The 11954-nt window shown below is 49.6% G+C and overlaps 1 protein-coding gene and 1 long non-coding RNA gene across 5 annotated transcripts in view; both read left to right on the top strand.

Moving 5' to 3' along the window:
* On the top strand, positions 76 to 995 carry LOC110387666. The gene is made up of 2 exons (XR_002432642.1): positions 76 to 165; positions 791 to 995. It is a non-coding gene; the product is annotated as an uncharacterized LOC110387666 (long non-coding RNA).
* SIK3 (SIK family kinase 3) overlaps positions 1890 to 11954 on the top strand; it is a 73518-nt gene continuing 63453 nt past the window's right edge. For all 4 annotated transcript variants that reach the window (XM_021376021.1, XM_021376019.1, XM_021376020.1 and 1 more), the window contains exon 1: positions 1890 to 2057. The gene's annotated coding sequence lies outside the window, so the exon portion shown is untranslated. The remainder of the gene's footprint in view (positions 2058 to 11954) is intronic.

Here is an 11954-nt window from a genome sequence, read left to right as displayed (position 1 = left end):
CCGCGCTGCCGGAAGTCCCGCCCAGCGCTCCTCTGTGCCAGGCCCCTAGGGGGCAGCGCGCCGCGGTGACGTCGCTATGACGTCATTCTCGTGGCGGTGACGTCGTTCGCGTCACTCTCCCGGGCTGGCTGGAGGCGGGCCCGCGGCCTGGCGTCGGGGAGTGAGGTGAGGTGGGCTGGCGGCCCAAGGTGTCAGGTCTTCTGTTAGGTGAATTTTGTGTAGGTACAGCAAAACATGGCGGAGCCACAAGGCCAAGGAGCCATCTCTGCGTTCTAAGCGTCCCCGCCTCTCTCTGCATCTTTTCAGTCTCACTGTGACCAGTGACAGCTGCATGTGACCCTTGTAGGCCCTTCTTGCTTACGAGAAGCTGCTGTAAAAGCTGAAGGGAGCTGCATAGCATGGCATTCCCAAGGCTGTCACGATGCCATGGCCACAGGCAGTTTCTGCAGCCCCAGAGCTCTGTACATTGAAGTTAAAGCAGCAAAGAAAGGATCGTTTGATTTCTCTCTCTGCTTTTTCCTGAGGCGGGATCAGGGCAGGATGAGGTGGCCCCAGTGGCAAGGAGGCAGCCTGGTGAAAGCATAGGGTAAATGTGGTGGTGAGGTGGTGGTTCAGGTTCCCTGCACACCAACCGCATGCCTGTAGCAGTCACTGTCCCACGTGTTCAGTGCTAGCAGGGAAAAGATTAATGATTATTAAAGGAAGGCTGTTCTGCAAGCAGTCTTTTGCTCTTTCATGGCTTTTTAAAACACGTAACTAGCACACCTGTCCTGTCTTCTTTTATCGGCAGATGCAGCTGAAATGTTGCTCTTAGCAACAGCCAGACCACTTGAGGCGAATTCAGCCGTTTCCCCAGGCAACCTCAACAACAAACTTCTGGGACGATCCCTGTGGGTGGGAGGCCCTGCTGGGTGGAAATTGAGGGGTGCAAAAAGCCAGCAATGACCAAGTGTGGTGCCTGCGAGCCATGGGTGTTGACCAGAAGAAAAGGAAGGTATCTGTAGCTCTTTATTCAGGTTTTTTTTACAGATTTAATCACTGAACTACAGTTGTGCATTGCCTGCACCTCCTGCCCAGACTCCCATGTTTCCATGGACCCCTTCTCTCACCTGCTATACCTCTGAGGGAGGATTGGGATTGCTGCCAGAAAGCACACGGAGGGGTGGTGATCCTGGAGCGCTGCCAGCACCATGCCCTTGCCTGCTTTATGTAACCCTGCAGCCATTTTCCCAACACACAGCAGAAGTGCAATGAGCTGGGGGGATGTGCTGGGCTGCACGGAGTCTGGGGCATCTGCAGACCCACCATGAGATTCTTGCAAGTGTCCTGAAAGGGACTGAGTGCTTTGCTCAGGGCAGCCAGGCCTGCAGTTGCCAGTGTTTTCTAAGATTGGATCCCTGGTCTTAGAAGAGATATTAAGGCAGCATGAGAACTTTCCATCAGGCTAAAAGTAGAGTGCTTTCTCTTGTACCACAACAGGAACAAAGTACGGATATGTAACTGCGGTGAAAGCCCATTTTAATGCTAGGAGCTACAGCTAGAGGTCGAAATGAAATTTGGAGAGGCCCAGCCACCTGCCCTGTGTGTGCAGCGAGCTGCATGCCGTCGAGCAGCGCCGGGATTCGAACCCGCGGTCTTTTGCCCTGCACCGCCGCCCCACGCGGGGGCGCCCTCCCCGCCGCGCTTCCCGGCCAATCCCGCGCCTCGGCGGGCGGTGACGTGAGGGGGCGTCACGACCGCGCTGACGTCACTCGGCCCGCCCCGCGGGGTTGCCATGGCAGCCGCCCGCCCCCTGCCCCCCCGCGGATGAGCTCACGCGGTGCCGCAGCCCCGAGGGGGGGGGGTTTGCTCCTCGCTACAAGATGGCGGCGGCGGCTGCAGCGGCGGCGGCGAGCGGCGCGGGGGGGCCCCCTCCAGCCCCGCGGCTGCCTCCGGCCCCGCCGCCCCCCAGGCCCCCGGGGCCCGCTCGCATCGGCTACTACGAGATCGAGCGCACCATCGGCAAGGGCAACTTCGCCGTCGTGAAGCTGGCCACGCACCTGGTGACCCGGGCCAAGGTGAGGGGCCCGGCCCGGCCGGTTGCGGGCCGCCGTGGGGCCGCCGCCGCCCGCGGCCTGCCCCCGCTCGGGTGCCGCTGTGGGAGCCGGAGCCCCGCCGGGCCGAGGGGCCCTGAGCCGGGCAGCGCGGGGAGAGCGCCCCGGAGCTGGGCCGGGGCCGTCCCCTTGGGCGCGGGCCGCAGCCGGGCCCGGCGGTGCTGTCAGCGGCCCTGCCGCACGGCGGGTCGCGTGGGGGCCGCGCTGCTGTCATGCGGCCGTTGTGCCTCCGTTTGGCTGCTGGTGGAGGGCTGGGTAGGGAGCGGCAGGGTGCGGGGCGCGCTGCGGGGATGCCCTCTGATTTGAGGCGACGCCAGCAGCGTTGCCTTTTAAAGAGGTTTTTCCAGAATGATGCTTTCTGAGCCTTTCAGGGTCGTGCGGTAATTGCAAGGAATAGAGAGGAGAGAGAGAGAGAGTCCTGGCCAAGTAATTCTAATGCCCAGGTGTGTGCAGGTACGTGCTCTGCCCCTGGGCAGCCTCCTCCATCTGCTTTGTGAGCTGCTGGAGCACGGCGGGGGCTGCGAGGGAGCGGGCACGGTGCTGCGCCAGCCCTGCTCCCTGCTCATCACTGTGCTCTCGAGGAGGCTGCGTCTGTGTGCCACTCTCTGCTGCTGGCAGCAGTACTGAAGCGTCCTTTAGAAATCGGTGGGGGATAGAAATTGTGATGGAAGCTCTGTGGGAAGGTGGTGTGGAGCAGGCACGGCTCTGTGCTCGGTCACACTCCTCTCTCTGTTGGTGTCGTGCTCTTGGCTTCTGTGTTAGCAGCTTGGAAGTGCTGTATGTGGCGGCTGTAAGAAAGGTTGTAGTTTTCATGCTTGAGTTGTCATCTGGATTTTAAGAGTTGCCTTCTGATTTACACTAGTATTTCAACATGAAGTTGTTTTGTTGATGATCTGTCTTTTCCCTAGGTAACTGCCTGAAATTCATTTCAGGGGCTGTTTAGAAATCAGTTACTTAACATCTACTGGACACTTCTTTTCAGAACTGGGCTACATTCATGTATATTGCATAAATTGATGTCAGGTTCAAATGCTAGATGCTACAATTTAACCTGCAGTTCAGCTACTGTTGCCCTTGTGCAGTGCTCAGTCACTTTTTTTTCCATCACGAGGCTGACTTTTCCTATTAGAAGCAATGGTGGTAGCAGCTTGGACGCTTCAAACGCAGAAGGCTTCTCTTCTTAAGCAGGGATCAGTCCTTTGCCTACAAGGTGCATTCATGTTTTCAGCCCTCCTTGTCGAGTTAATACTTCTCTTGAGCGATGCTAACTTGAAGTTTGCAAAATACTGAAGCAGAGACCATCTTTTGCATCCAGGTAGCTGTTTTTTTTTTTTTTTCTGAACAATGGCAAAATGTACACAACCTTAGCTTCAGAAAGCTGTGTTCGAAATGGATAGGACTGAAGTTCACTTTGATGCTTTATTTATGAACGATTGAAGAAAATATGAAAGTGGAATGACCATTCACGAAGAAGCTTTGCTAAGCAGCAGCTTACTGGTGCCTACAGCTCTGAAGCTAAGGAAAGCAGTTTGTTTGCTTTAGGAAGCAGCACAGCTGCTCTCAGGGTGGGATGTAGGTGTAGTTGCTGCTATCACCTGGCGAGTGAGCCTGCTGGAGTGTGAGTTACTACTGAGGTCTTGCTTTGTGTGCCTTGAAATTCCCCACACCTGAGTGGAGGAGATGCAGTCCCTGTGAAGGTGATCAGCTTGAGGGAAATACCTATGTTGAGAACAGCTGGGATCTGTTGGCTGTGTGAGTGGCAGGGCTGGAAAGGCTGAGGTGGAGCAACTAGGAGCTGAAACATGACCTGGAAGCTTTCTTAACTCTGAGGTTGGGTTTCCTTTAAAATCCCACCCTGCCAAGCAAATGGGCTCTTTTTGCCTGCAAATCCCAAGCGCTGTTATTTCAGTACTTCTCCTTCTCTGCAGGCGCTGTCATTGCTGACTCCAGGAGAGGAGTAAGGAAGGAGGGAAGAGTTATGTCCTTCAAGCTCTGGGGTTCTTGAGGTTAGAGGGGAGGTACCGATGTAAAATACCCTGAAAAGGGGCAAATCTATATGGGAAGTATTTTTTGAAATGGTAGTGGGAATAGAAAACAGCCACTGAGAGCTCGATTTCATCCCAGTAATACTTGAAACAGTTTGGCTTAATGGAAATGACTTAGAAAGTAAAGACTTTGTAAAATAGTTCCATTAGTGATCTGGAAGAATCCTTTGAACATACTACACAGATGTAGCACAATTGTTGAGTGTGCTGGCAACCCCTTCCAGAGATGATTTCTTCCAGTAGTAGTTGCATAGAAGAATCAAGCAGCGTTCAAATATAGCCATCAAATCCCTGCACAAACTTGACCCCGTGTCACGTTCTCTTAGAGAAAAGCTGGTTTGCTCATCATGGCCGCTCCTTGGGAACCATGCTTTTCTGTTTCAAAAGGAATTCCAGTGAGAATGTCTGTGTTCACTTGAAAAATAGTGTGCCCTGTCTTTTTACATGACTTTGAAGATGAAATTAATAACTTGGAAGGCTTGTGTTCATTGCTGCTCATAAATTTAAAACGTAGCCTGCCTATTGATAAGGTTTGGGAATCTGTTTTCCTTTCCTATGGATGTTTGCCAGGACAAGTGGACTTTGATGTGTCATCTGAAGATAACAGCATGAGCATTCCTGGCTCGTGTCCCCTTTAACCTAAAAAAGTAAAGCGTAGGATAGAGTTTGGTGCCTGTTCTTGTGTTGAAGGACTAGGTTTTCTTAGCAGTTTTGAAGTTAAAGGACTGCGTTTATTTCCGGAAAGGAGCAGAGCTTGTGCTGTGTGCGCCTGGCTCTGATGGTCTGGCACATCTTGCTGATACAGAACATTGCAGTTTACATATAACTGGATTTCACAAGTTGAATGTGGGTCAGCAGTGTTGGGGACACTAATGAAAGGGAATGTTAATCATCCTAAAGGGCAGGAGGCCTGTATTCATAATTGTATTTGCTGGAACTAATGAAATAAAAAGGAACAGTTGACAATTTATGTGTTAACCAAGCCAGCAATTTATATTCAGTCCCTGGTTATGCAAAGTTGAGTCCTGTGCTCTGTAAGAGCCCTGTTCTGATAGCTGGGAAGGAACTGATTTCTCTGACCAGGAGTAGTCAGGCACCTGCAGGGTATCTTGCTGATCTCTCCTTTGCCGTTTCCAGCCTTCTATCCTGCTTTGTTTTGTTTCTTCTGATGTTTCCCAAGAAACCCTTATTTTTATATTTAAAAAAATCTTCCAAATGAATTGTTTTCCATGCTGTTTTCACTTATAAATCATCTAAGTGGCTTCATTAGAATTCCAGCTCTGTTAGATACGGGAGTTGTTTTTAATGCCACATTTGTTCGTAAGAGTGGATCGATGTATACTAACAGTGGGGACATGCTGAACACGGTGGTGAACATGTACCTTATGTTTTCCTGTTCTTTGGATGTTGTGCTGAAGTCTTCAGGAGCTGCTGGGGAGGAGAGGGATCCCTGAGGGCGTTGTGCGTGGCTAGGATGCAATGGACATCAGAGTTCACAATCCTGAACGAACATGGCAACCTCCCAAATCCAGCAACCTTCTTGCTATCCAGCCTTAACTTCTTGCAAGCTCATTGTCTACTTATTTATTTTTTTTTTAGATCCTCTGAGCTGAATTTTTTTTCTTTTCTGTTTTAAGGAGCTGAGCCTTCTTTGGAGATAGGAGCTGTCTCTGCCTTAACCAGGGGAGGATGGTCCCTTCTGAAGGGACTGGCTTAGTTTCTTGTGGTTTGTGCTTAGAAGAATTGAGAATCAGTGGTAAAATCTTGTGCAGAGTTCTTGGAGGTAGGCACCGTGACACTTAAAACCAGGATAAAATCCAGCTGGGAGACTTCAGTAGCTAGGTTTTGAGGCTCTTGAAGGAGTCTGGCCCTGACTGATGTGCTTTGGTTGCTGTATGTGGGAGCCTTTAGAAGCTGCCTTGGTTTTCCTGGATTTGTTTCCTTGAGATGAATGCAGAGGGGATCGGTTGCTGGAAAAGTCTTGGCTGCTGCTTGTTCTCCTGCTCTTCCCTACCTTTGGCATGCAGCACCAAGGCATGTGACTACGGGATAACCACGGATCATCAGTGTTCAGAGCGTGATAATCCAAGTAGTCTGTGTGCTGCTATGCTGTGGTCCATTCCTGTCATGTCAGAGGGGAATTATTTGATACTGGTGCTGTTCGTTTCGTAATGAGCCATATGAAGGCCTTGTCAGGTGACCTTTTTCAGTTGTTTTCCTCTGCTTTTTCAGTATTTGTTGGTGCATTGTCTGCCCTGCTTCTTATTTCTCTCGGCCATAAGAAAAGCCAATAGCTGTAGATTACTAATTCCTCTGGCATCTATTATAATACTGCTCACATGGCCTTTTGTTCTCATCGTTTGTATGCTGCAAGAGAGTTGTGTTTAGTTCTTATTTAGTGGAGAGGTTTAGTAAAAGCCTAAGAGCCAGAAATGGTCTTAGGCTGTGCATAGTTGCTGCAGTGGGGATAACAGAGAATATTTATTAAACCCCACAGAGGTATGAACTGTATCAACTACAAGCTGAAATAGAGACATTACATGTTTCATTAAAACATTTTTCTTGCTGTAGGAAATAACATATGGTTACCAAGAGATTAATGTGAGAGCATGGTTAAATTTGAGACCAGGATTCTTCTTGATGAGTGTAACAGTGCAGCAGCTCAGACAGAGCACCAGCCAACAGCGGCACTGCTCCTGCAGGGCGAGCGAACGGCTGCAGAACCTGCCCTGCATTCAGCCTCCTCTGGCAAGGGAGCAGTCTGACTAGGAAAGGTAATTAGTACTTACTTTTCTGCTGTGTCAATGGTAGCTTAATTGGGGGCTGAGGGGGCTCCGTGTTTGACATCTGCACCGCAGCCTCCACCTTCTGCACAGGAGTTCTTCCTCCCAAACGTGTGTTGTCTTGAAGCTTTGGATCTGCTGCTGAGCTGCAGGAGCAGATGAATGCCTATCGACAGAGCTTGGTACCTGGGGCAGGGACAGAAATAGCCCCTGGGAGGGAGAGCGGCTGCTGCTGAACGAGAGTGGGAAGAGGAACAGCTATGACATCAAAATGGATCGGTGTCTCTTTTCTTAGTAGGTGTCTCGCAAAGGTTTTGTGAATGACGTGGAGGATGAATTAGAGTTTTGAGAGCTGATGTTCTCATTTGTGTTTGAAGTAGGAATCTTGTTAGAAGGAAAGACAGAAATCACAGCGTGCTGCTCTGGACCGGACTCCTTGGGCATTAGATATTTTCAAAGATAAGCAGCAACTCAGCTCCTTCCTCCTCTCTGCATACTTTCATTGCGTTATATATCACCCTCGTACAATTGCCATAAAGCATATGCTAGCCCAAGTAGCGTGCTCCTTCTTGCTCTTGTCAGAATAATTGTGCAAAGACAGTTTCCTGCCCCACTGTGAAAGTAAAGCTTAGAAAGGTGCTCCAAGGTTGCCAGGGTAGTAGAGGCTAAAAATTGTAATTGAAATTCTCCCTGGCTGAAGAGAAACGTGTGTGAATTCTGCCATCCCATGGGGAGCTGTGCCATCCTCTGAGAGGTGTCAGTCCTGCTGTCTGCACAGCCCTGGTTGTAGGCAATCAAGGGTTAAATGAGATCAGGTGGCCCTTTGGAGCCTGTGCGGGTCTAACTCACTCACTGCAGACAGGGCTTTCCTGCTGATCCTAGTCCAGGGGTTTAATATGATGCATTAACACTTAAATGAAGAAACCGCTGAGGGCTGATTCACTGTTAGTCATTATGCATCTCTTTTCTAGTAATTCTGACCCCGAGTCTGTACAGTTGAGGCTAAACCTCACCCTCTCTGTTAAATGGCCATCAAAGGGGTTCCATAAAAAGAGAATTATGTGGCTTCAGCCAAGTTTCAAAGTAGTCGAATCATACAAACCCACACAAACAAACTCCCACACCCAGTGGAACTGACATGCTGCGCCCAAAAATAGTGCAGCGTTTGGCTGCGCGTGTGGGGGGAGACGAACTGAGCTCAGCTTCGCGAGTCAGCAGCGTTTGGGGGACAGCAGATATCTGGGCTGCCTGGTACCTGAACCCAGGTGGGTCCTACTGGAAGCCACCAGCTCTCCCGTGATGTTCTGTGACATCCCCAGTGTCTTAGAATCATGGAATATCCCAAGTTGGAAGGGACCTTCAGGGATCATCGAGTCCAATTGCTTGAAGCGTTTAGCAGACATAGCCTGTGTCCTGATGACACTGAAATGTTGCTGTTGCTTCTAGTTATCCCAGAAGCCTCTTCATCCAGTACTGGGAATGTCAGCAGTTTGGCCAGATGCAGTTCAGGTTCAGGGATACCGTACTGTTGAAGAACTAGAGAAAAGGCTTCATTCTTGCACAGTGCTAGTTGGTTTGTAATGACTTGGCATGCCTCCTTGGATAGTGCACAGCTAACTGTGGGGAGCAGGCTGAGTTCTGTGCTGTTTGGCCATAGCAGCTTTGGATATTGATACAACCTGGTTGTCTTGTGCATGAGGGCAGAGCACAGACTTTCCTCCTGAAAGCTTTGGGTCACTGGAAGTTTGGTATGAAATTAGAGATATCGATGCAAATGTTGATTTTGTTGGAGTGTATGAAGGTCATCAAATATTGCATTGTGCAAAATGACTGCTTTGTGCTGTTAGGTGACTGGCCTTTGTTCTGTTCTTGTGTAATGCAGGTGATGTCTTTATTGACAGTCACGTTTAATGGGTTTCATCATAGTTCAGTAGCTCCTTAGTGCTTGCTGCTTTGCTGTATGGCTTGGAAGTAGGAAGCTCTGCCTTCAGCTTAAAATATCAGATGCAATTCTGGTACATTAATTGCCAAGTTTTTAAGACCATTCAGAAGAAGAGGATTCTCTGTAGGGCATCTGTGTGTGATTGTGGGGCTGGAGCAGAGCTGCTGCGGTTTGGCAGAGCCAGGCGTGGGGTGGCTGCTGGAGCTCTGTTAGGAAGATGCTTGATTGATGCTGGGAATGAAGGAGAGCACGAGGCTCCATCGGATGAAAGCATTTCAAATAAAACCTGGATTTTGAGGCTGTGGATGTCTGCTGCCTTTCAGCAAACTGATGTTTTTCCTTCCAGCAGTTTTTAAAATATGGTAGAAGTAGTTTTGATGGAACGGACTCAGCGAAGAGCTTATATGGCTGGGAAAGTGCACGTGGAATTCTGCAGAAGAAAACAAAGAAACAAACTGACAAGACAAACCGTCGTAAGGTTTTTCCTTTTCTAGACAGCTCCCCCTCAGTTTGCACTCCCTTTGATAAACTTTCAGCCACACTGCTGCTTGTGTACCTTGTTTCCTTTGCAGAATGTATGTACAGGAACCCACGGGAAGCATCCGTAGAGGTGTGTGAGGGAAGCACGGGCACTACTGGCAGAGGAGCTGGGCAGCCTGCCCATGAGCAGTGCTGCTGTTCAGCTGGGTTCCTGCCTTCTCTCTGTGCTTGGGCTCTGCAGGCAGCTCTGGGTGCTCCAGGGAATCAGGTCAGTCTGGTTCAAGCCCCCTGGCATCTTGCTAGCAGCCAAGGGCAGAAGGATGGGAGCTGATCTTCACCTAATTGTAGCTTTTGACAACATGCAAGTCTTTTTAATGGACTTTGGAGGAATAAGTTGATGAGCTCTATGTAACTGTGTGAAGTCTGATCAGATAATGCGCTGGATTGTGGTGATGATCTTAATTTGCAGCCAGCTGCCACCTGTGGGATGGAAGGTGACGTTCACCCCAGGCAGTGTGCCTGGTGCTGCCCTGCAGGTCCCCCTTGCTTCTGAGGGCAGGCAGGCTGCATGGATCCATGGCTAACGGATCGCATTCTTCTGAACAGGAGGAAACAGGGTGAAAAAATGCCTCTTGCCACCTGTATGCTTAGGCTGCCGGGCCTCTGCCATGCCTGGAGGTGGGAAGGATGGTGTGCTGCTGGCTGACAGCAGGCTGCCACGTTGCCAGGTGCCTAGGAGACAACACTGTTCTGTGCGGGGCTCCTGCTGTGTCTGCTATCTTCTGTGTCCCTGGGGCTGCGAGCAGCTGGCCTCAGCAGTTTTTGAGGTTGTAGGGCTTCCCCCCCATGCCGTTTTTTTTTTTTTAAGTAAACATATTGTTAAACAAATAGATTCATTATCCAGTAACAATGCAGGAATATCTCCTTGGTGCACAAAGCCCATTGGTGTTCTCACATCTCAGGTGTTTTGACACAGTGAGAGGGTTGTCAGTTGTATAACCACCACTTGTTTTCAAGCACAGTCTCACTGGAAACCAGTGAAACTCATTCGCATTCATTCTGTATACAGTGATTTTGATATTTGGCTTCCAGTGTGGTTGCTTTTCACCTGGTCTGCTTTGGAAAGTGTAAGATGGTTTAAAATAAAAAAGCCAAAAACCCAAAGAGTTTTCCTTTGTGTTGGTTAGCTCAGCTGTTTTATGATATTAAGAAACAGGACGCAGTAGTGGTGGAGGAGAAGGAAACCTCAGTCTCTGTCTGTGTGGGTGCTGGGTGCCCACTGCCCTGGCAGGCTGCGGGGACACATGCATCCCACGGCTGCTGAGTTACATGGGGAAGCCTCTGCTTAGTCAGAACCAAATATGAATACTTTCTCAGCCAAGTTGAGACTCGCATCACACAGTAAAAAGACGAGTGAAGACTGACTATGGGTATTTTCCCACTCAGGAGGCACATCTGCAGTTTGAGTCATTTGGTAGATGTGGGCCCTGATCTCTGCTCTGTGCTGTGTGTGCTGCTGGTCCCAGTTTGGCACGGCTGGCAGAACTGGAGCACTGCTTTCATGTCACACTGACAGCTGGGTATGAGCTGGTTCCTCCACGCGAGCTCAAAGGCAGTTGTGATAGCTGGGGAGCTGTTCTATGGGATTTGGGGCTGTACCACCTCTCCTGTCAGGCAAGGATGGGATGCAGTGCCGAATTATAGGAGCAGTTGGATGGTCTGCCCCTTTGGTTTGGGTTTTCAGAGACCTGGAAAACCTGAGTTTCCTCCCTGTGCCTCGGTCTGAGCAGAGCCATGTTTTGTGTTGCAGATCGAGGCTTAGAAAAAAAAACCTGTGTTATTTCAGAATTTTCCACCAAACAACTGCACAAACTGCAAACGCTGCGCTTACAGATGTGAGTCCCTGAGCAATTCCTGGGCCAGAAAAGCTGCCTTCAGTGGAAGGGGTTGGTAAGGTGACAGTGAACTTGGGGATTTGGCACTAGGGAATAGGAGTGAGTTCTGCTGATTTGGTTCCTAGCTCAGCACAGCACCTGGCTTCCTTTTAATGACTGCAGCAGACCGGAATGTTTTCTAAATGCCAAGCAGATTGTTTACCTCTCCTTGATAATTGTTTCTAAATAATAGATCAGTTGTAGGGGTGATTCGTAGGCCAGGGCACAGCTTAGTTGTTTAATTCTTAGGCTCCCTTGGATCTCTAAGCAGCCCATGGGGTTGCACTACCACTGCGTCGCTTTCTGATGGCATGATGTGAGTCTGTTCCTCTATTCTCATTTTGGGGAAGGTCTGTAGTTGTTCATGCTTGCTGCCGAATGAATCAGTTAAAGTTGCAGCTATGTCAGAAGAAGAGAAATTTCTGATTTAGTGCATAAATCTTTGGCGCTTAGGTTCTGTGGCAGAAGCTGATATCTGTTAGTGTTGTGCAAGTTTCTTGTGATCACGCTGCTGTCCATTCACAAATGGCACGAGATAACAGGTGCTTTACTCACAATTGCCAGCAGCAAATCATCTGTAAGTTTGTAAACACGCAATGCACACAGACATCCCACTCCTCCCTTTGGCCCACAGGTTCTAAACAGCAGCAACAGAATCGAGTTAATTGTTATCAAGC

This window comes from Numida meleagris, chromosome 23, assembly GCF_002078875.1.
Source record: "Numida meleagris isolate 19003 breed g44 Domestic line chromosome 23, NumMel1.0, whole genome shotgun sequence".
Classification (NCBI taxonomy): Eukaryota; Metazoa; Chordata; class Aves; order Galliformes; family Numididae; genus Numida; species Numida meleagris.
The sequence above is the reverse complement of the archived record's forward strand: the minus strand, read 5'-3'. Positions and strand labels throughout refer to the sequence as shown.